At 45.6% G+C, this 24,100-nt stretch overlaps 1 long non-coding RNA gene across 2 annotated transcripts; it reads right to left on the bottom strand.

Annotated features, from left to right (window-relative positions):
• Positions 1 to 588: 588 nt before the first annotated feature.
• Positions 589 to 22,583, bottom strand: LOC111561746. 2 transcript variants are annotated; one of them, XR_006584315.1, is made up of 7 exons: positions 21,447 to 22,583; positions 8,873 to 9,021; positions 3,591 to 3,744; positions 2,077 to 2,252; positions 1,896 to 1,997; positions 1,095 to 1,160; positions 589 to 854 (listed from the first exon to the last, which is right to left on the bottom strand). It is a non-coding gene; the product is annotated as an uncharacterized LOC111561746 (long non-coding RNA). The 2 variants fall into 2 exon arrangements; XR_002744507.2 differs by lacking the exon at positions 21,447 to 22,583 and adding an exon at positions 12,130 to 12,322.
• Between the last annotated feature and the right edge of the window lie 1,517 nt (positions 22,584 to 24,100).

The raw sequence follows: 24,100 nt of genomic DNA, 5'->3' as shown, positions 1-24,100 counted from the left end.
TCAAAGCTTTGAAAGCTTTTAAAAGGTGTTTCAATTCAAGGCAAATGCGAGCAACAGTGCCTGACGGATTAAAAAAAAAAAAAAAAGATCTCAATGGCTTTTAAGCCATTTAGTGACTTATTCTCAGTATTTATGTTAAAATATGAATGATGGCTGCCATTCTTGTGTTCCTACTCTGTGTCCCCCATTTTCCAACTCCTATCTCTAAATCTTTATGCAACCCGCATGAAGAAAGAATGCGGTCCACTTTACAGTCCAGGAAACTGAAAGTCTGCAATGTTATGGAGTGGCTATCGACTAATAGAGCCAAGAGCTCACCCAGAGGCTGGAAGGGTGCCCAGGACCCAATTCCCAAGTCTCTCCTCTAGTCCATGGCTGCTTCTGGCTTCAGGATTTCTGTGATGTCGAAATGCCCAGGCACCAGCGATGAAATCCTTGGAGCCATTCTGTATTCAATTCTAAGTAGTGACTGTTCTATTACAAGAATCACACCATGCGTTACCCTGACTGACGCAGTACGGAAATTGATTCTTAAAAGTGAAATGACTGTCGTTGTTTTCAAACAAAGGAAAAATTCAGTTTTGTTCTCAAGAACTGTAATGGCTGTAACCCAAGCCAATGAATATTTAATTTCAAAACAAAACCCTAGCATTCACTTTATCTTCCAGGGTACCAAGATCTGAAGAGGGAGCCTTTTTGAACAGGTTTTCTGCTTATCGTTTGCTGGAGAATATTAATGACTGCCAAGTGGAAAATGTCTAAATATTCTTGCGAGACGGCATCCTCTGGTGACTTGGGCCTTTAATCTTCTGAACACCTCTCCCCACTCCTGTCACTCACGCTGGGGTCGCAGCCTGGAGTGGGGAGCAAGCAGGAGTGGTTGGAGACGTCCACAGTAAAGCGCTAAAGTCCTCTGCTTCTTGTTCTGCTTTTAGCCCTTCTATGGTGCCTCCGCTTTGGGGGTGGGGAGAACCCTGACATCTGTCTCATTTCAGATTATAGGTCACAGTCACTCACCTATAGCTCAAGGCCATGAGCTTAAGAATCCAGGAACTTAATTCTTTAAATCATTAAGGAAAGTTGTCTCCTCTTACCTGCCTTGTCCCCTTCATAGAGGGAAAAAGAAAGGTGGTCCATGATCCCACGGTCCAGCATATGTCCTTTGGGGAGAAAGCAGCATTGTAGCATAAACTAAAAACTAAAGGGAACCTTACTCGATGGCTAGCCCCCTTTCATCAGAAGAGAGGCAAAAAGGGGCGCCTGGGTGGCGCAGTCGGTTAAGCGTCCGACTTCAGCCAGGTCACGATCTCGCGGTCCGTGAGTTCGAGCCCCGCGTCGGGCTCTGGGCTGATGGCTCAGAGCCTGGAGCCTGTTTCCGATTCTGTGTCTCCCTCTCTCTCTGCCCCTCCCCCGTTCATGCTCTGTCTCTCTCTGTCCCAAAAATAAATAAACGTTGAAAAAAAAATTAAAAAAAAAAAAAAGAGAGGCAAATGATAGCAAAGGCAATCGGGTAGATACTCTCAATAATCTGTTTTTTTGTTTTTCTCTGTTGTGCACTAAACAAAGGTAAGCTGAGGAAGTAGAGAATTTGACGAAATCTTCGCCCTTTGCTTATCATTTGTCTCTTTTCTCACGTAAGTGGAGCACGTTGTCTTTACTGATGCGTCCAGATAGAGCATCTTCCACAGAGTGGACCCTGAATTCGGAAAGTCTGAATTAGGTTCTGGCTGCAGGCGTGCCCGTTGTTTGACCTCAGACAAATCATGTAAGCTCTCTAAAATTCCGTTCGCTCACATGTAAAATTGAGACAATAGTATCTACCTCATTGGGCTGTTATGAGAAATAAATTTGATAATTCCGTACCTGGAACATAGTAAATGCTCAGTGCACGTTACCTTTTATTATCAAAGACGGTCTGAAAGCTCTTGTGTATTTTTGTACTTAATTCTTTGACTTTATCCTTTATTCTTTCACATCCATTCTCCCAGCACAGCGCTCTGCCAAGTGTCAGAATGGCAGTGAGTGATTATTATCTCTATTTTATTGTCAAAGAAAAGCAAAGGAGCATACACATACCTCTTTGAAATTTTTTCACTGGCCACATTTGAAGCAAAATGTATCATGGGTGTATTCATGTAACAAGGAGTTATTAAGCACATGCTGTGTGCCAGGTCCTGGGATAAGCCCTGGAGATTCAGAAATTTCTTTTTTAAATGCATCCATGGCTGTCCCTGCTTCCAGAAGCTCAAAATCTGATGGGAAAAGTAGGTTAATAGATGAGTAAATTATAGTAGGATTAGTGCTGGAATAAAGGCACTCGGTAACATTAAGGGAGTGGTGGGGCAAGTCTGTATAAAAGTGTCGATGGCGGTGTTGTGTCCTAGGAAATGCGTAGGAGTCCATCAAGAGGCATTGGCAGCAGACGGAAAGTTTTAGAAGAACTGGCAGGGCTGGGCGCCTGGGTGGGTCAGTCAGTTAAGCATCCAACTCTTGATTTCAGCTCAGGTCATGACCTTACAGTTCGTGGGGTTGAGCCCCCCATAGGGCTCTGTGCTCAGAGGGTGAAGCCTGCTTGGGATTCTATCTCTTCTCCCTCTGCCCATCTCCCGCTCACATTGTCTCTCCCTCTCTCCCTCTTTCTTGCTCTCGCTCTTGCTCTCACTTTCAGAATAAACAAACAAACAAACAAAAAGAACTGTCAGGGCCAATGAGCATGGGGTGCCTGGAGTGGCTGCAAGTGAAGGGAGAAAATGACTCACTATTTAAGCTGTTGAATAACACAGGGGGGACAAAAGCAGCTTCTCAATTCATATTTCAAAGCTCGAATAATAACACATCAAAAAGTAGGGTAAATTATAGCCTAACCCTTCTAATGAATAATCAGAAATTCCTAAATTAAATATTAGCAAGTTAAACCCAGCTGTAAACCATGACTAAATAAAGTTGATTCTTGGAATGCAATTAATAGGTCAAAAGAGCCTGTCTCATCTTAGTGGATGCCAAAAAGGCATCTGATAAAATTCATTATCCTCTGCCACTGGGAACTAGAATTAAAGAGTTCCCTTCACATGATAAAGAACATCTACATCAAACCAACAACCAATATGAAATGTAAGGGCAAAACCTGTAGTCATTCCCATTAAAATCAAAGGGAGGTCAAACTGTCAGCTTCTATCACCTCAATCAGTGCATGCGTTAATATAAGAAAAGGAAATCAAGTATTAAAAATGAGGAAATTATCAGTGTTTGCAGATTATACTTTCTAATGAGAAATATCAGAAACGATAAGAAACTAATAGAATTAAGAGGGTTAGTTTAAAAATAAGCATATAAAAATCAATATTTTCTATATTGCTAGAAATGGCCTTTTAGAACACTTCATGGTATAAATAGATTTCATTACCCAAGAATAAGTTTAATACTGAAGATATAAGGTCTGGGTTTTTAAAAACTACAAAATGTTGTCAGCGGGCACAAAGTAACTAAACAAACTGAGGAAAGAAGCTTCAACATTATAAAAATGTCACTTCTCCCTGATTACAGATGGTCCCTGATTTCTGATGGGTCGACCTATGGTTGTTCAAGCTTACCATGGCGAGAAAGCAGTACGCATTCAGTCGAAACTGTACTTGGAGGTTTGATCTTTTCCTGGGCTGGCGATAGGTCGTAAGATGCTCTCTCGCGATGTTGGGCAGCTCAGCCATACGGTCACCAGGGTTGACAACCAATACACGTACAACCATCCTGTTGTTCGTGTCCAGCATGTTATGTAATAAATTACATGAGATTTTGAACATTTTATTATAGAATAGGCTTTATGGTAGATGATTTCTCCAGTTGCCAGCTGCTGTGTTTGAGCACATTTAAGGTACGCTAGACTAAGCTATGATGTTCCGCAGATTATATGTATTACCTGCATTTTTCACTTACGATATTTTCAACTTAAAATGTGTTTATTGGGAGGGGGCGCCTGGGTGGCTCAGTCGGTTGAGCGTCCAACTTCAGCTCAGATCATGATCTTACGGTCCGTGAGTTCGAGCCCCACGTCAGGCTCTGTGCTGACAGCTCAGAGCCTGGAGCCTGCTTCGGATTCTGTGTCTCCCTCTCTCTCTGCCCCTCCCCTGCTCATGCTCTGTCTCTCTCTCTCTCTGTCAAAAATAAATAAACATTTTTAAAAAAATACTTTTTTAAAAAATGGGTTTAGTGGTACGTATAAATGAGGGAAGATCTGTAATTTACAACACTGCAATTCCAAACATAATCTCAATTCTATATCTCCAATCACATATTCATGTTCAGTCATATTCTATTGTGTATCTGAAAGAGAAAAGCTAGTGAGTATATTCCAAAAAAAGTTAATTTAATGGAAAGAAACTCATACTATCAAAAAGATCTCAAAATATACAGACAAAATAATTTTAAATTATTGTTAAAGGGCCAAAAAAATACAATGATCAATGAAACGGAATGTAAGACACAGAAGCCCAAGAAATTAAAGTATAATTAATTAATGTGTAATTGAAAGTATTTGGATCAGTGGAGCTAAAGACTTTTCAAATAAATGAACGGGGGTAATAAAAACTGCTAGAAAAAGATTCCTACCTCACACGATATTGTTAATTAAATTCCACATAAATGAAATATCAAATAGACATGAAAGTGTATTTAAGGGGAAAATATTAATGAATGTTTATGTAGGTGTAAAAAGCCCCCCCCATAAATATAAAGAAAATACATATTTCTAAAAATTTGGATAGATTTAATTTCATGAAAAGCTATATTTACATAAAAAATGCTATAAAGAACATTAAAAGGCCTTAGAAAATTAGGAAAATATGTATAGCATACCTTATAAACAGAGCTTTACTATCCTGAATATACAGAGAGCTCCTAAAAGCTTACAGACAAAATTTAGAGAAACATTAGTAAACAATATGAACAATTCCTAAAAGAGAAATACAAAGTGCTTCATAAATAATAGCTCCATACAGAAAGTAACAATGTTTCATCAATAGGGAGTCCGTTAACTAAATGATGGTATTATGTGGCATTTTTTTTTAAAAAAATGAAACAAGTCTAAATAATTTAAATAAACAAATATCAAAGGTACATAAAAAGACTGGTTTTGGTAAGTTCCTGGGTTTTTTTTAATGTTTTTTTTTAATTTTTTTCATCTTTATTTATTTTTGAGAGAGAGACAGAGTGCGAGTGGGGAAGGAACAGAGAGAGAGGGAGACACAGAATCTGAAACAGGCTCCAGGCTCCAAGCTGTCAGCACAGAGCCCGATGTGGGGCTCAAACTCACAAACCGTAAGATCATGACCTGAGCTGAAGTCAGCTGGTTAACCGACTGAGCCACCCAGGTGCCCCTTTAATGGGCACCTCTCTCTTTTGAGAGAGAGAGAGACAGAGAGAGAGTGTGTGCAGGGGAGGGGCAGTGAAAAAGAGAGAGGACGACACAGACTCTGAAACAGGCCCCAGGCTCTGAGCTGTCAGCACAGAGCCCGACGTGGGAGTTGAAATTGGGACCGGCGAGATCATGACCTGAGCTGAAGTCAGATGCTCAACCGACTGAGCCACCCAGGCACCCCAAGTAAGTTCCCATTTCTATTAATAATATAAAAAGTATGCATCTAGGTGCTTATGTATCCATAGAAAATGTTTATTATGGAATTCAGGAAACTTCCCATTCATTTAATAAATATCTGTTGAGTACCTGCTATGTGCTAGGCATTGTTCTATATGCTGGGGAAGCAAAGTCTTTGTCCCCATCCATCGGTGTTAGGCACATGCTAACCCGGGGCAGGGGGTGGGGGGAGGGAATGGGGTGAGAAAACAAACTTCTCATCTAAACCTAATTGCACTTTTTGAAATGTTGCTGCACACTTTATATTTGCAATATTGCTAGTGGCCAAACCTATTTTTTAAATGCATACATTTTTGTAATAAATTCACGTGAAAACAAGATAATTTTTGTCTCTCAAATTAGCAGTGACAAAAATGTATTTATCCCCAGGTTGATAAGGATATGAGGATGCGGGCACCCTCAAATACTTGGAGTATTTGATTCAAAGATATTTTTAAATCAAAATCTCTTAAAAGGTGCATAATGTTCAACATGGTAATTCCATGCCTAAAACTGGAATTCATAAGATGAAAATTCCCATAGTAGTGAACAAATAGATATTAATATGCCCTTCACTTATATAATGTATAATAGAGAAATACTGGAAGTCTAAATTACCACTGCTATGAGAATGTCTAAATGTTATATCTGTAGAATGGGATGCTGTTCCCAAATGCCCAATGATAAGCTCCTTGAAGACAGGAGCCATATTTCTCATATTTATCTTTACCAGCAATAAGTAAGATTTATGAATGTGAACTATGCAATCATTAAAATAATGTTGTAGGGGTGCCTGGGTGGCTCAGTCGGTTGAGCGTCCGACTTCGGCTCAGGTCATGATCTCACGGCTTATGAGTTCGAGCCCCGCGTCGGGCTCTGTGCTGACGGCTCAGAGCCTGGAGCCTCTTCAGATTCTGTGTCTTTCTCTCTCTCTCTCTGCCCCTCCCCTGCCCACACTCTGTCTCTCTCTGTCTCTCAAAAATAAATAAACATTAAAAAGAAAAAATTTTTTAAATAATGTTGTAGAACCTGTATTTTATCCCAGGGTTTCCTATGCCACTTTTTTTTTCAAGTTATTTATTTATTTACAGAAAGAGAGAGAGCACGCATGAACAGGTAAGGGAGAGAGAAAGAGAGAGAGAGACAGAGAGAATCCCAAGCAGGATCCTCACTGTCAGCATGGAGCCCTACACAGGGCTTATAATCGTGAACTGTGAGATCATGACCTGAGCGGAAATCAAGAGTTGGACGCTTAACTGACTGAGCTGCCCGGGTGCCCTATCTCCATGCCACATTTTTATTAACAATTCAATATAGCAGAATGTAAAGTCATCTATACATTATGATTCTAATTTGGTTATATAAATATATGCATTCACATACATTCATACAAAAAACCTACCAAAACCCAGGGAATAGGATTACATATGACTTCCATTTTATTCTTTGTGCTGAATGTTATTTTGTTTTAAATTTTCCCTATGATGAATATCTGTTGACTATTTCATATTTATTTATTTTTGAAAAAGAGAGAGAGAGACAGAGCACAAGCAGGGGAGGGGCAGAGAGAGTGGGAGTCACAGAATCCAAAGCAGGCTCCAAGCTCTGAGCTGTCAGCACAGAACCCAACATAGGGCTCAAACCCACAAACTGTGTGAGTCATGACCTGAGCCGAAGTTGGATGCTTAACCAACTGAACCACCCAAGCGCCCTAATATCTATTACCTTTTTAAGCATAAAGAAATAAACTTTATTTTAGGAAACAAGGAGCTATTAGACACATATGTCCAATGCAGATAGCATCATAATAGATAATATTTGTTGAGGTTTTAATTTGTGGCCAGATACTGTGTGAAATGCTTTACTTAAATCATTGCAATTCATCATCCTCACTACAGCTCTGTGAGGCTCCAACTGTTAATGTTCCCATTTTGCAAACTATGACACTGGGTTTTGAAAGCACCCAGGTCACAGAGGCAGCTGCTGGAAGGGCCGAGATTGACACCAGGGTCTGACTCCAGAAACTGGGTTCTTACTTACACCGGGTTGACTCCGCATTGAGCATCAGTACAGTGCCCACTGAACCTTCCAGAGGTGATTTGGTGATGTTGGATGACGGAGAGAGAGAAGAGGGTTCGGAATGAACACAACGGGCTCAAACACGTAAGTAGTGTTTCCCTCTATGCTTCAGACGACCCTGGTGAAGCAGTCGCTAGAGATCTCTCGATCCCCTTCTCAAAGGAAGCCAGTCTTTGGACCCGTTTTGAATGAGTCACTATCATCCTCTAAACAGGTTCACAGAGGCCTTAGGAAAGACCCGGCACCCTGCCCCGCATGCATTCTTGGAAAAGGTGGGAACAGCGTGGGGAGGCCTGGGCCACGGTGCATCTTGCACAGCCAGTGCGTGCAGGCTCAGCGGGCACGAGGTTCCTCTGGGGAACACCAAAGACGTTTTAGAGATGGCAGCAGCTGGGGAGTTGAAAGAGGGCCCACGGGTTCCTGTTCCCAAGCAGCTGCAATCTGCCTTTCTTCTCACGGCTATGGCAATACCATCACCACCCACCTCCCCTTGCCTCAAAAAAGCCATGATCAAGGGAAACATCTAAGTCAGTCTATGAAACCCATAATTCATGATTCACAATTTCTAACGACACTGTCTTTATTTAGCATATACTTCTTATGTTAGCAAATATAAAAATTAAAAACACGACGGGGGGGGATAAAATATAAAAGGTAAAATATATAAATATAAAGCTTTCCTGAGCTTGCTTCTAACTCTGATATCTCTGCTACCCCGTTTTGCCATTCGTTTTTGGATCATCTTGCTATGCTACGGCAATTATAAATACATTTGCTATATTTATATTTGCTATTTATAAGCACAGCTTGTATAGCTAAGCTATAGCATAGCACTTACAAATAGCAATACCATAGCAATTATAAATACAGTGTTAATATGACAACTTTAATATTACAGAGAAAACTAACTCTTGACCATGCCCTTCCGTCCTTGTTCCTTTTCTAGAGAAAACCAATGAGGCATTCGGGCTACTCTCCTAGAGTCGTCTAGGTATTGACACTCACAAAGGTTTACTACAAGAATACATAGTTTTATCTCTTGGTGTTTGCTTTTTTAATACATAAATAGTATGCTGGGCATGTAAGTTGTTTGTCTTCACTGAACCATGGATTTGGAATATCACCCTTCATGTACACGTAGATCGATATAGATAAATGTGTACGTACGTGCGTGTCTCTAAAGCGGAGGCACAGTGTCCCTACAGTAAAGTGCACAAGTCTTCAGTGTGCAATTCAAATCCCAGCTGCTCAGTTCTGTCACCTCCTGGCTCTGTGACATTGGGTGAGTTAACTTCTCTGAGCTACCATCGGCTCACCTGTAAAACACAGATGAGAATATCTTTGTAATGAGGAATAAATGAGCCAGCATTCATAAAGTGCCTAGCATATGCAAACTCTGCATTCGTGTCTGTTAAGTATTAATGACGTGTTGGAGGTCCACGGCCAGCGAGGAGCCGAGGCAGATTTTCTCTGGCAGGCCTACGTGGCTGCTGGTGCTCTTTATGCTCCATTAAAATCCTCTTTTGGAAGCAGGGGTGGTCACCCAGCCCACCCTTCCAATGGGAAGCAGAGACCCGACAGACAAGTGGCTTGAAATTCAGCTCTGGAATGAGCTGGTGGGACTTCTCCTTCCCTCCCTTCCAAGGCTCTGCCTGAGCCACCCCACCTGGCTAGAGTGTCTCACCCTTTCTTCCAACCCCAGTGGGCTTCTCCGTTGCGGGGAAGAGTAAGGTGGGTGTAGTATCCCGGCCTTTCTGCCGTCGAGTACCTGACTCGAGGGGCAAGGGAAGAAGTGCCGCACGATCCATCATCCAACCCCCCCTCCCCAGCCTTTACAAGACAATTTTGACAATTCCACCTTGAGCACAAATGTCCCTTCTTCTCCATTCCACTACTACTGCAGGTTAAGCCTTCTAAGTGGTCACCTTGACTTTCCTTTTAAACAATGTCTGATAAATATCCAATGCAACTCTGCACTTACTCCATTCCTCTAAGAGCTTCCATGGTTCCATGTTACCTGTAGAATTAAGTCTGGATGACTCAAATATTCCCCCCCCGGGGCTTTCAAACAGACAAGAAAGGCTTAAACTTACAATGACTGGCAAGGTTTCTAGAATTTCATCATGAAGCTACACCCTGAGTGGTTGCTGAGTCTCCTCCAGAGGTCCCAGAAGCCTCCTCAAAGTCAGCACCACCTTGTTCGGCCCTGAGCCAGGTCTGACCACAGAGGCAGTTCATTAGCAGTCACGTCCCCACCCACAAGCGGGGTTCCAAGCTGGCTTTGCTGTCCCAGTCAGAATGGATCTCCTCAGCCCCTTTCTGGTTAGATCCTGGCAGGGAGCACCCAATCCCAGTATTCGAGTTTTAGTTCCAGTATTTGGTGGCTGTCCCAGTGCTGCAAGGAGACTGGGGTCCCGCCACAGTGCCAGCAGGCCTGCTTGGGGTTCTGACATGCTTACCTGAGCCAGGCCTCTGATTCCCCCCTGAGATTCTGGATTCCATCCTACCAGGATGGAGGCCTGCTTCAAGTCTCTCCTCAGTCTCCCAGAAATCTCCCTCTGACTCATTACTGAGCTAGGGCACACCCAGTTGCCCACTCCCCCTAGACATGGTTATTTGACCTTGGCCACCAGGCCCTTCGAGCTCCTCCCTTTTCCCCAGGCCCCCCTTCTCCACTTCTCCTATGACCAGGTCCTTTTCATAGATGCTGGTGTTTGCGGTGGGGGTTAGCCTATCTGCATGTTTGCTTTGTTGTCACACAGCCCTATGAGATAAGTATTCTCACTAGCATTTTATGAAGAAGAAACTGAAATTCAGGGGCAGGAAACATACTCTCCAGATAAATAGGGCAGCCAGAATTGGAACACTGACCCACAGACTCCAAATCGTGCTCTTTCTCCACTCTCTGCTTCCTGGAGAAAGTGAAAGTGGGGTGACTGTCCTCCCCTTTCCACTTGGGACCCCCCTGACTTTCAGGAGGCTCCTAGGCCATAGTTGGCTATGATACCTTTCTCTGGTTCTTTCCCTATTTACTTGAACAGAGGATGGAAAGATAATTATCTGTTACATTAGTGTGTGAGACTCACCACTAACAATGCCATGTTATCTCAATGGAAACATCTGGCTTATGGATCATGAGGAACAGGTTTTTATCAAGCCCTGCATAAGCTTACCCCCAAAATAATATTCTACAAAGCCATCCATGCTCTATACTGATGACATTTTCGGTAGAGCAAGGATTGCATTTTGCAAACGGTGCAATAATTTGCAAACCAAGTGCTGCACTGGAAACCATCATCTCAAGAAAAATGTGCTTTAGCAGATTTGTTCTCCACTAAAAGAAAGCTAGCATTGCCAGAGGCCCCAAGAAAGGGGCCAATAGAAATATCTCTGTAATTGGGCCAGATTCAAGTTAATTTCATTATGGATGCTAGCACTAACCCAACAAATGGTGCAGAGTGTGGCAGCGGGGATTTGTGGGCCGGGAAACTAGAGTAGGGAGTCTCTATCAAGAAAGCAAGAGACAGATTGAGAAGAGCCTCAAGATCACACAAGAAAGCCTGAGGACGGGCGCCTTGGCGTTTCGGGCAGTTAAGCATCCAACTCTGGATTTCAGCTCACATCGTGATCTCCCAGTTCGTGAGTTTGAACTTGCGTCAGTGCAGAGGCTTCCTGGGATTCTGTGTCTCCATCTCTCTCTCTCTCTCTCTCTCTCTCTCTCTCTCTCTCTCTCTCTCTCTCAAATAAATAAATAAACATTAAAAAAGAAAAAAAAAAGCAGAAAGCCTGGGCACAAAATGCCAGGAGGAAGAGTCAGACAGACTCCAAAACAGGGGTGAGCAGAGGGCAGAATGTGGGCAGAAACAGCTGTCAAAGCGAGAATACAAGGCGTAGGTTTCAGAATCAGGGGCATAAGGCAGCTCAACGCAAGTGAGAACAGAGCAGTGTTCCTGAAGGAACATTAGTTGGCATCTGTGACCCGTTCTCAGGAGATGGTCGGTACGCTAGTGAATCAGTGGGGCTTATGTTCTCATGGGTGGTTTAGATGATGTGGATAAATGTCTTTGCTTTCCTACTCGGAATGTAAACCCCTGTAGAGCGGGAACCATGGCATGCTAATCCCATCTCCCTGCATAAACCACAGTGCCCAGCACATAGTCGGTGAGGAGCAAGGCCTTACTGAACAACTAGGACTGAGAGAAAAGCACAGGGCCGAGGTAGGGGTCCTGGAGTTGAGTGGGTCTGCATTGCTGGGTAGCCTTGGGTACATTACTTTACCTCTCTGAGCTCCAGTTTCTAACTTAAGTGAAGAGGCTGGATGATAAACGTAATGTCTTTCCTATACTATAAAATAATACGAGTCTATGAATAAGTAAATCAGTGACTAATAAAGGCTGTTTTAACAGGATTACTACCATTCTTACCAACAAGGCGGTATCCAAATAGGACTTCTCTACAAGTGTTCAGGATATCAAATGAATAACACAGCCCTCCCCTTGAAAGGGTGCACACTGGGGCGCCTGGGTGGCTCAGTCGGTTAGGCGTCCGACTTCGGCTCAGGTCACAATCTCGCGCTCTGTGAGTTCCAGCCCCGCGTCGGGCTCTGCACTGACAGCTCAGAGCCTGGAGCCTGCTTCAGATTCTGTGTCTCCCTCTCTCTCTGACCCTCTCCTGCTCACACACTCTCTCTCCTTCAAAAATAAATAAACATTAAAAACATTAAAAAAATATGGGGTACCTAGGTGGCTCAGTCGGTTGAGCGCCCAACTTCGGCTCAGGTCACGATCTCACAGCTTACGAGTTCGAACCCCACGTCAGGCTCTGTGCTGACCGCTCAGAGCCTGGAGCCTGCTTCAGATTCTGTGTCTCCCTCTCTCTCTGGCCCTCCCCTGCTCATGCTCTGTCTCTCTCTGTCTCAAAAATAAATAAACGTTAAAAAAAAAAAAAAGGAAGTGTGCACAGGTGGAGGAAGATGAGGGAACAGGTAGCCAAGGAATTATAATTCGGTGTCAGGAATTCTGTCGTAGAGATAGTGCTGTGGGTCCAGAACAGGAAGTGGTTTCTTTTCTTGGGATAGTCAGGGAAGGCTTTGCAAAGGAGGTGACATTTAAGGTGGATCATGCAGAAATGAACATAAGTTCCCCAGACAGAGAGTGAAGAACTGAGCACAAAGCCCAGGAATGACATGTACCAAGTACTACAAGTCAGGAAACGTAGGATTTATCACTGGAGACCCAGGATTTGACCCAGAAGATAATGCCTTTCTCACAGAAAGAAAGGAAAGGAAAGGAAGGGAGAGGAGAGGAGAGAAGGGGAGATGGGAGGAGGGCAGGGGAAAGGAAATGCACTTGGAGGCTGGGGATACATCTGTTTCTGGCCCCCGTTGTTGAGTAAGCTTCAGAACGAATACAAAAAGCTGTGAGACAGCGTGGCAGTGGGTTTCAGCTCTGGAGTGCTACAGCTATAGAATGTGAGTTCCAGAAGAAACTTCAGAATCATCCAAACTAAGATTTCCTAACATGAGCATTTCTTTTATGCGTCTTCCTGCTGCTTCCTTCTTCCCCACTCTCGTTTCTGAGACTGGAAATGGGGTATGGAATTTAAATTGGTTTTTTTGTCTTTGTTTTTTGGTTTTTTTTGTTTTTGTTTTTGTTTTTGTTTTTTTGTTTTTTTTGTTTTTTGTTTTTTAGTTTCTAGCTAAATTTGGGCTGGAAAACACAAATTATAGGTGAACATTCTCATTTTATGTCTTTTAAATGTTAAGTTTGCTTATGTACGTATGTATGTATTTAGAGAGAGTGCAAGGGGGGGGATGGGCAAAGAGAGAGGGAGAGACAGAGAATCCCAAGCAGGCTCTGCACTGTTAGCACAGAGCCTGATGTGGGGCTCGAACTCACAAACTGTGAGACCATGACCTGAGCCGAAATCGAGTCCAGTGCTTAACCATCTGAGCCACCTAGACTTCCCTGAATGCTCTCATTTTAAAAATGAGAAAGCTGAGGCCCGGGTAAAGGAGATTACTCTCTCAAGGCCTCAGAGCTAGTGAGTGGCATGGCTGGAAATAAAGTCTCAGTCCCTCCGCTTTCTGGTCTCAAGGCAATTACCCGGGTAACTTTTCCAAGCTACGGTGAGAACATCCGCATGCCCTACCCATCGGCCTTTCATCAGCAGGACACAGGTATGGGCAGGATGCCTCCAGGATCTGGAACTGTACCACCGTGTGCCAGCGGTGTGGAATCCTGCTCTAGAAAGACTCAAGAGTGCTGCTATCATGAGGCTCTCACTCTTCACTCTCAGCCTTAAAAGAGACTTCCCAGTGTTCACCTGAACAGCCTTGGTTTATGTGTCATTCCCTGGGATTTTAGACTTTAGAGAAAGAAACGAGAGAGAGGGAAAGAAAAGGCAGACCCTAATTTTCCCACCAGCAGAGGAGAACTAGGCTTGACATAAAGCCCTTGGCGTAAGTCCTCCCTTTATCATATAACTAAGATTATTATTAATTATAATAGCTAACATTTGTTAAACCTTTCCCTGGTGCCAGGCACAGTTCAGGGGGTTTACCCACCTCATCTTTAATCCTTACAAAATCTCAGGAAGGTTGCATCATCTGTTTTGTTTGTAAAGAAAAGGACCATGGGGTGCATACACCCCTCAGCCAAGGTTACACAGCGGCAACTTGACCACTTCAGGATTTAAGTACAGCTCACCCCGACTCCACACCTTATTTTTAAGAGTTGTGTGACCTTGAGCGATACAGGTTCCTCATCTGTGACACAGTGGGTAATAATAAAAATTCATGTTGTGGAAAGACTCACAGAATAAATAAATCAAAGTAAATAAAATAACTCCTGCCTATCAGGGTTGCTGTTGGAATTAAATGAGTTGATATGGGAAAGTGCTTTGTAAACTGCAATACACCATACAAATTTTATCATTATTATTATTTCCAAAAAATATGGCTTCTCCTGTACAATAAAACAGTCCCTGGCATGTATTTATGACAACATGCCTAAGAAACAATTTCCATTCTGATGGGTTGCCTCCCTATCATGTTATTAAAAGGTTAAGGAAAATGAACAACGGAGGATTAAGATTAGATCTTTCACACATGAAACCACAAAATCAATAGAGCCCCCGTAATCCATCCAGTGATAGGAAGAAATATACCTGAGGCGCCTGGACCGATTACTCAGAGAAATGTCAACAGGTATTGACAAGAAACCTGGCAAGGCAGCCTTGGCCGAGACTCAGCCGCTGCCTCCCTCACTCTAGCGCCCTCCTGGCAACCGGAGACTGGAATTCGAGAAGGTGGAGCAGTGAGGGGACTTGGGGGAGCAGAGAGGGGGTTCGGGAGAGGGGGGCTTTTCCTTCTGCCAAAGTTCTGCAGCACCAGTGTTTCTACAACTGGGTCAGAGCTGCTTGAAAAACAATGATAGCCTCAGAAGCACTGTGGGGACCCCGTGCGATTATACCTTTTTGTAGTCAACACGAAGCCTAGTTTTTGAAACCTGCTGTGATTATCCTTACGCTTTGTTGGTCACGATCACTGTCATTCTTCCTCAGCATTTATAGGATGCCGACTCTCTTCCCGGACACCTGTGGGATTGGGAGCCATGGCTGGAAACTCAAAGCAGTGAGTGGGTTCTCCTCAGAGGGTTTCTTCTTCCTGCCCAGCTGGAAAGGGATGCCTCGAGATGTCAGGAGAAGACACGGTTCTGGTGAGTGTTCTGGTCAGGCTTCCTGACAAAAGTTTGAGATTTGACTCAGGGCAGATTGAAGCCTGGCCCTGGGGTACCCTAAGATCGAATGACCTATTGATTAACTTGCATGGTTTGATGATTCCACATCTGTGTGGGTGCCCTCCCACGGCCCGGCCATGGACAAGCTACAGGCATTGTGGAGGGTGAGACAGTAATAGTTCCAGGGCACCGAATGTCTGCCGCGTGTAGAGCACTGTGCAGGAAGTTGACGCGTATTGCCTCTAATCCTGGCAACCGCTGTACTTGTCCTCGCCGCTTTGTAATGGAGAGGATCAGAGATGCAAAGAAGCCTGCCCACAGTCAGTAAGGGATAGAAGTGAGGTTCAAGCTCAGACCGCTGTTCCTCCGATGCCCACCCTCTGCCCACTCTTTGGCATTGCCTCTCAAAAGGACAGATCCTCAAAACAGAAGCAAGGGGACCGCCTGGGTGGCTCAGTCGGTTAAGCATCCGACTTCGGCTCAGGTCGTGATCTCGCGGTCTGTGAGTTCGAGCCCCACGTTGGGCTCTGTGCTGACAGCTCAGAGCCTGGAGCCTGTTTCATATTCTGTGTCTCCCTCTCTCTGACCCTCCTCCATTCATGCTCTGTCTCTCTCTGTCTCAAAAATAAATACGTTTTAAAAAAAATTAAAAAAAAAAACAAAACAGAAGTAAGGGCTGTGATGGGGCTTCAAATATCGGGCAGAACTACCCTCCTACCAAAGGGACAGCATGGAAGTAACAGGAGCAGATACCAAAAAGAGCAGAGGATCAGAGGATGCTGGAGAGACCTGGGAAGGTTCTCGTGGGCTTGGAAAGAAACTCTACTGGCAAGGTCTGCGTGGGAAGGACAGGGAAGACTCAGGGGGCGGGTTAGTGTCCCTCAGAACCCGTCAAAGGCTGCCCTCCCAGCCTCTGAGAACATAGGCTGTGGTATAAGACACTCCAGCCACTCACTCTGCAAGCATCTGAACCCAAGACAACTGGGGCCAGCCTCTTTAAGAGTTTGTGCCCTGTTTCTAGTAGCTGGGCTCCAGGCATCACCTACCTTCAGGTTTCTAAGGGAATCCAGGGGACTCTGACTTGAATGCCTGGATACCTCGGCTTGCCCCACCTCAGCGAGTCTGCCTGGATCTGAAAAGCCCAGGTGCCCCGTGCATGGGACATGTTGTACGTATTCTGCAGGTGAGGACCTGAGACTCAGGAAGGACACACACAAGTGGCATGCACGTAGCAGGAATGAGTCCTGAGCCCCATCCTCGAGTGGGAATCCCAGGACTTCCCCTCCTACTCCATTCTGCCTCATAGAAGAGTCTCAAAACTGCAGCCAGCCTCTAGGGATCAAGTGGAACTCTACATCCTGAAAAAGGCCACCACTCTGTCCCTTTCACGCTTCTCCAGGGAAGTCCTTGGAGTCGGAGTCAGGGTCCAGAAAGGGGGAGGTGTGAGGCCTGGAATAAACCCCCATACTTGGTAAAGAAACTGATTGATAATAGTGACTAATGTCTCTAAAAGCTATAATGGAGAGGGTCAGAGACGCAAAGAAGCCTGCCCACAGTCAGTAAGGGATAGAAGTGAGGTTCAAGCTCAGACCGCTGTTCCTCCGATGCCCACCCTCTGCCCACTCTTTGGCATTGCCTCTCAAAAGGACAGATCCTCAAAACAGAAGCAAGGGGGCCGCCTGGGTGGCTCAGTCGGTTAAGCGTCCGACTTCGGCTCAGGTCGTGATCTCGCAGTCCGTGAGTTCGAGCCCCGCGTCGATGAATTGTTCCAAACGTGCCATGAATTGTTCCAAATATTTTCTGCAGTCTTAACTCATTAACCCTCATAAAAGCCCTATGAGGTAAATGCAATTAGCCCCATATTCCAGACAGGAAAACTGAAGGTGAGGGGCATAGCTTGTAAGCTCAGGAGCCCACTGCCACAGGCAGAATGTTTGTGCCCCCCACCCCCAAAAAGTCGTATGCCGAAAGCTAATCCTCAGTGCGATGGTATTTGGAGCCGGAGCCTCTGCGGGGCGGAGGGGGGTTAGGTCACGAGGGTGGAGCCTTCAGGAATGAGATTAGTGCCCTTGTAAAAGAGACCCCAGAGGGTTTCCTTGTCTTTCCACCATGCAGGGACCGTGAAGCTGGAATATGGCAGTCTGGGATCCAGGAAGGGGGCCCTCATCAGCCCCTGAATCTGCTACCACTTGACCTCAGGCTGTAGTATCAGCGTAGAGCAGCCCGAATAGACTAGGCCTGCCCCTTCCTTTTGCACCAGGCAGAGACCTGCCCCTTCCTTTTGTGCCAGGCAGAGGTACTGCAGAGTCTCCCATCCCCCTGCCCCACTGACGTCCCTCGCAGGAGACAGGAAATGCCCCCAGACCCGGCTCACATGCAGAGATTGTGACATCATCGACCGGGATAAAGAGATCCTGGAGCAATTGCACACCTCAGCAGATAAACTTATTCAAACATGGCTCCAGAACTCAGGGACTAATGCACTCAGGATACCTAGAAACTTGCAAAGTAATATCTTGAATAAAAATCAAAACTGTCTATCTGCGTTCACGTAGGACTCCTAAAATATCCAGTTTGGACATCAAACAACATAAAAGACGTTTCTTCGTGGGTTGATCAGTCAGTATGACTTAGATACCCAGGTGATTCAGCCTTGACATCAACGCTGCTGTTTATCAACCCTGTGCAGCAAGCCAAGCTCAGGAGGCCAGGGTTTTCCTCTCCAGCAAAGGCCACAAGGTTGTATACTGGATGCACATTGACAGATATTAACGGTCCCTCCTGGAAAGAGGGCTATTATTCTCTTTTTGCCCCTCCGGCTGCCAAAATGCTCACATCAGTAGGCAGATACGGTAGCCCGTACCCAAGCCAAATATCGAGCTGGAAAGATGTATAAATGGGAAATTATGAAATTAACAATATGAGCAAGAGCATTAACGATATTAATAGTTGACATTTTCAAAATCCTGGTGCATATGCCGTGCTGTGCTAAGTACCTTGGCAATCCTGAACAGAAAAGTTAAGTAACTTGACACAAAGTAAGGCCACTTTTCTAGCACGTAGAAGAGGCAGACATCATAATCAGACATTCTGACTGTAGAGCCTGCTCTCTTAACATGTGTAGAAGCTGAGCCTAGTGTCGTATTTTTTTGTCTACCACACAGTTAAGCAGAAATATGTAGAGCAAGCTATGGGAATGCTAGGCTGGGGTTCTGATGTCAGAGTTGACATCTTCCTCGGCCAAGGGGACAGTCTCTGTCCAGGTAGGACCAGGTCTCCTGCCTTGTTTTGTTTGCAATCTGTGGATCCACTTCTGAATGTCCCTGTTCTCTCTCATGCCCTGTCTCAAAATTGCATCATTTCCACGTATCGGGGTCTTTAAACCCTTTGAAGGAATATCTTGGCCTTTGCACCTGCCACTTATCAAAGTCCATTGTAAGTCTTGAGGCTTGATCCCAAATGAGGCTGGAGACGGTGCTTCCCTGTGGGTAGTACTACAGTGGTATACTTAAATCTCTAATCAAAGTTCTGCCTATCTCTGTATTTTTTTTAGCTGTATTTTTTTTGGCAGCAGTGGTTAAAGAAAGGTACTTCCAGACTCCTTTGTGGGGAAAGAGGTTCTTCCTGAATAAGACTTTTGTTTAAAAAAAAAAAAAATCTCATTAAACAGTGCCACTTGCTGAATATCGTAGCTGATCTCCAAAGATGGTTCCCAATGAAACACACCTCCCAATATTCATACCCACGTAGAGCTCCCCCAACACTGAATCTGGGCTGGCCCTGTGGCTCACTTCAACCGGTAGAATGTGGTAGAAGCAGCACACTCCCGCCAGCTCCAGGCTAGAGCCTGAAGAAGTTCTGGAAGCTTCTGCTTTAGTGCTCTTGGGAGCCCTGAGCTGCCATGTAAGAAGTGCAGCCACCCTGTGGAGAGGCCTTGTGGAGTGACCACCTGGAAAGGAAGAGGCCCTGTGGAGCACCAAGGTGGCAGTCACAGGGTCCCAGCCACCCCCGAGTTGTCCAGCTCTTCAGCTGAGTCAACGAACATCTGAGTGGTCATCTCGGCCATTCTTATTGGGTCCCTTCAAATTCTTGACCTGCAGAATTGTGAGTAATGGTAACATAATTGATGTTTTAAGCCACTAGTGTTGGGGTGGTTCTTTGTGGCAACAGCAGATAGCAGAAATGCTGCGTGATACTGCATGGCATCGGTATCGCATTAGCAACTCAAACGTCTGACAGTTCAGTCGCTTCACCCTTTGATTTGGGACCTTCTTTTCTTTTTCTTTTTTTTTACTTCTTTTTAAGTTTTATTTATTTATCCTTGAGAGAGAGAGAGAGAGAGAGAGAGAGAGAGAGAGAGAGAATGTGCACACAAGCAGGAAAGGAACAGAAAGAGAGGGAGAGAAAGAATCCCAAGCAGGCTCCACCCTGTCCACCACCCCCAGAGCCCGGTGTGGGGCTCGAACTCACAAACCGTGAGATCATGACCTGAGCCGAAATCAAGAGTCAGATGCTTAACTGACTGAGCCACCCAGGCGCCCCTGGTTTGGGGCTTGCAAGCTCAGGGGAATTTCCCCGCCCCCAGCCAACCCCCAATGACCTCAGAATAGTATATGCTTTTACTACTTAAAGGTACTCAAATCATCATGGTAGACAGAAGTGTAATTGATTCCTTGTGTTTATTTCCTCTGGGAAACCGGAAGCTCCACATGGACAGGGAGCCAAGAGTTGTATTTACTGCTTGCTGTGTCTCCCACGTTAGCACACTAGGCATTGAAAAAAAAGAAAAAAAATATATATATATATATATATTTGAATAAATGAATTGCTGTGAAGTTCAGAGTAGCTGAAGCAGACAGATTTAGAAATCACTTATGTAGCAGGGTGAGGAGTCTACATGTGATCCACTGCGAGTGAATGAACAGATGAGCAGGGTGGCTTAGATTTCCTGTTTGCCACAGTTAATCCACAATATCAATACAACTACATAATCCATCAAGTTGTTAAAAGTCCCCCAGGTAATTCATTTCCTGGCACGTTGCCAGGTGGAATCCCACTTCCCCTCCTCACACATTGCTAGTGTTCCTGGAAATATCTGACATAGAAAAGGAATACTCAACATTTTTATTTCTGAGGAATTGCCTGTACTTTAATGTAAAAACATTTATAAAAACGAGCCGCTCTGAGTTGAACTCCAGATGTTTCTTTGCCTGTGCCAGTGATGATAATGAGCATCGTGAGGTCAGTAAAATATCCTAAGACTGTGGGAACTCAAAAGAGTCTAAGAGAAAATACAATGGGGGCACCTGGGTGGCTCAGTTGGTTAAACATCCGACTCTTGATTTCAACTCGGGTCACGATGCCAGGGTCGTGGGATCGAGCTCCACCTCGGGCTCTGCGCTGAGCATGGCGTTAACATTCTCTCTCTCTCTCTCTCTCTCTCTCTCTCTCTCTCTCTCTCTCTCTCCCTTGCCCCACCCCCCTCAAAAAAAAAGTAAAAAGAAAGAAAGAAAAAATATGATGTACTATGCTCCATTATTAAACAGGTAATTCTGCATAGACCCTGGGAATCACTGACTGGCCTAGAAGTCGTCTTCCTTGTCCACATGTGAGTCCTCAACACGCTGTTGTTTCATGGTCCCTGTCTGAAAGTGTTCCCAAACTGGGGACTCCCCTAAAGGCATAATTTTCCTCACTGCCATGGCCCACCCGTCTTCTAGCATTTCTTCTTTGCCTCTTCTCCTCACACACACTGCCGGGTCCTCTCTGATCAGCACTCTGGTCAATGACCAGGAGCCGAACAACATGCCCACTCTCGGCCCTAAATCGCTAGAACCAAATCAAGTTGTTCCTAAAGGGCTCTCCCCCCCCCCCCCCGGTCTCCTGGTTGTATTTGGCGATTGCGTCCCAAATAATGGAGGCAAAACCCGCAAAGTCACTTCTCCTCTCGGCACACTGGCCGACCATCACCTTGGAGCACGCTGCGGGCCACATCTGCCTACCTGCTCTTTGTAGCACTGGCCTTCATCATTAGTGTTGCCCAGATGTTCTTGGTATACTTCCTATGTACGGTAACAGGAAGACAACAGGAAGACGCTGGAATCTCAGCAGCTGGAACCCAAGAGAAGTTTCCTTCTCACTGAGGCTTAGTGTAATCAGCAGGGCGTGTGGAAGATTCTGCTCCATGTGGCCACACGGGAGCCCAGGCTGCCCGCTGTGCAGCCCTCTTCAACAGTGGCTTCCAAGGTCATATTCAGCGGGCAGATGCGGGGCAGGAGAGCGGGTCAGGTTGCACATGGGACGGTGTAATGGCACGCCTGTATTCCATGTGCCTTTAGTCACAGAGCCAAGCAGGGTCACAAAGGTGCTGGGAAGTGCAGCGTAGCTGGGTGCTCCGTGGAGGGCACAGGGATCCGTGGACAGCTGGTCTCTTTGCCACAAAAGGATGAGACTCTTCATTTTGCTAGCTAGCTTTTTTCCCCTTCCTTATTCTTCTAGTTGGAAATAGAGCCATCTCCGTTTCTCCTTCTGGTGGTTTGTCCCCAGGCAGTCCTCCAAAGACCTCACTGCCCACTCAGCCCAGCTGCACTTCTTTCTGGTCCACCTTTGAACCTTGGTGGGGCTCCTACCCTGCCGTGGGGAAGGAGCTCCAGGGAGCGTAACCTCCTCTAGGGATGCAGTTCCCACAGATGTCTGCCAAGGGTCTTTTAAATAAGGCCTCCAGGGCCTCAGGGAAAACCCTGGACATCAGACACTGATTAGGACTCTGGGACAGTAGGACAAGATAAAGTCTTCCTTCCCCCATCCCCAGGGTCCAGGGAAGGTGAGCCTGGAAGACAAGGAACTCACCTGATGGTAGCCAAGCGTGCACCCTTGAATCCATAGGACCATGAGTGATAAAGAAGGAAATGGATGCCGAGTGGAGCCAGGGCGCTCTGGGCAGCTGACAAGCTCAGCCCAGGGGACTTAACATACCTTCCTTAACACAGAACCATAATCTCCATCATAATGACCCCACCTTGTGCCCAGCAGAATGGTTTACAAAGCCCTTTACAAATAGTGTGTTATTGGGTGCCCGGGTGGCTCATGTGGCTAAGTGTCCGACTCTTGATTTCAGTTCAGGTCATGATCTCACAGTCCGTGAGTTCGAGCCCTGCATTGGGCTCTGCGATGACAGCGCGGAGCTTGCTTGGGATTCTTTTTCTGTCCCTCTCTTTCTGTTCCTACCCCCACCTGTGCTCTCTCTCTCTCTCTCAAAATAAATCAACTTAAAACTTAAAAGTAAATAATGTGCTATTTACTTCTCTCCACAACAGAACCCACACATTGTGTCCATGCCTCCTCTCTGACTGTTACCACCGCCCTGCTTCGGGCGTCCGTCTCTCTCAGTGGACTGCTGGAACACACCCCCGGCCAGACTCTCTGCTCCAATTTCCCTCCCGCCGGTCCATCCTCTACACTGCAGCGAGAGTAATCTCTCCCACAAAGAAAGCTGTCCTCTCCCTTCCCCTCCAAAGCCTTCAGTAGGTCCCGTTGCACTTAGGACACAAGTCCCGATCATTAGCACTGCCCACCGGGCCCTTCATGATATGACTCCTGCCTGCCTCCAGTGCCATTTCTTCCTACTACTCATGCTGAACTCTGTGCCCTGAAACACCCAATGGCTTTCGGTTCCCCAACTTCTGTGCGGGGTCCCACCCTTGTATCTTGAATTTGCTGCCCTCTCCCAGTGATAGCACGTGCTCTCCCTTTGGTCCTTTGGTTTCTTGACTCCTCCTCACCCCTGAGGGGCCAGCTCGAGCATCACTTCTGAGAAACCTTTCCCAATGATCACACACACACATGCACACACACACCTGTGTGCACACTTACACGCATGTGCACATACACTCGCGTGTGCACAAACTCACACTTTGAACACACTTGTGCACGCACGCACATGCAGTACTCATATGCACGCACACTCACACATACACATTTGTGCACACTCACGCGTGTGCAACACAGAATGCTCACATGCACACTCTTGTGCTTGCGTGCACATGCTTGTGCATATGCACTCACACATGCACACTTGTGCACACACTATGCACACACACACGCATGTGTGCACACTTGCAGCTGCACACAACTGTGCACATACGCACACACACAATACTCATGTGCATGCACACTCACACATACACTTCACTATGCACACACACGCATGTGTGCACACTTGCAGCTGCACACAACTGTGCACCTACACGCACACACACAATAGTCGTGCATGCACACTCACGCATACACTTGTGCACACACTATGCACACACACGCATGTGTGCACACTCGCAGCTGCACACAACTGTGCACCTACACGCACACACACAATACTCATGTGCGTGCACACTCACGCATACACTTGTGCACACACGTGTGTGCAACACAACAGTGTGCACCCTCTTGTGCTTGCATGCACACGCGTGTGCATACACACATACACACACTTGTGCACACACTGTACACACACATACTTGTGCACACTCTGACATGTGCATGCACACATGTAAACACTTACATGCACACACACATTTGGCTGTGCCCAGATTGTGCTCTGAAGGCTCCGTCACTGCACTCACCACACTGTACTGCCATGATGTATTATAGTGTCTGTTTA

Source organism: Felis catus, chromosome C1 (genome assembly GCF_018350175.1).
Source record: "Felis catus isolate Fca126 chromosome C1, F.catus_Fca126_mat1.0, whole genome shotgun sequence".
Taxonomy (NCBI): Eukaryota; Metazoa; Chordata; class Mammalia; order Carnivora; family Felidae; genus Felis; species Felis catus.
Note: the sequence above shows the minus strand (reverse complement) of the source record. Positions and strands in the feature narration are given on the sequence as shown.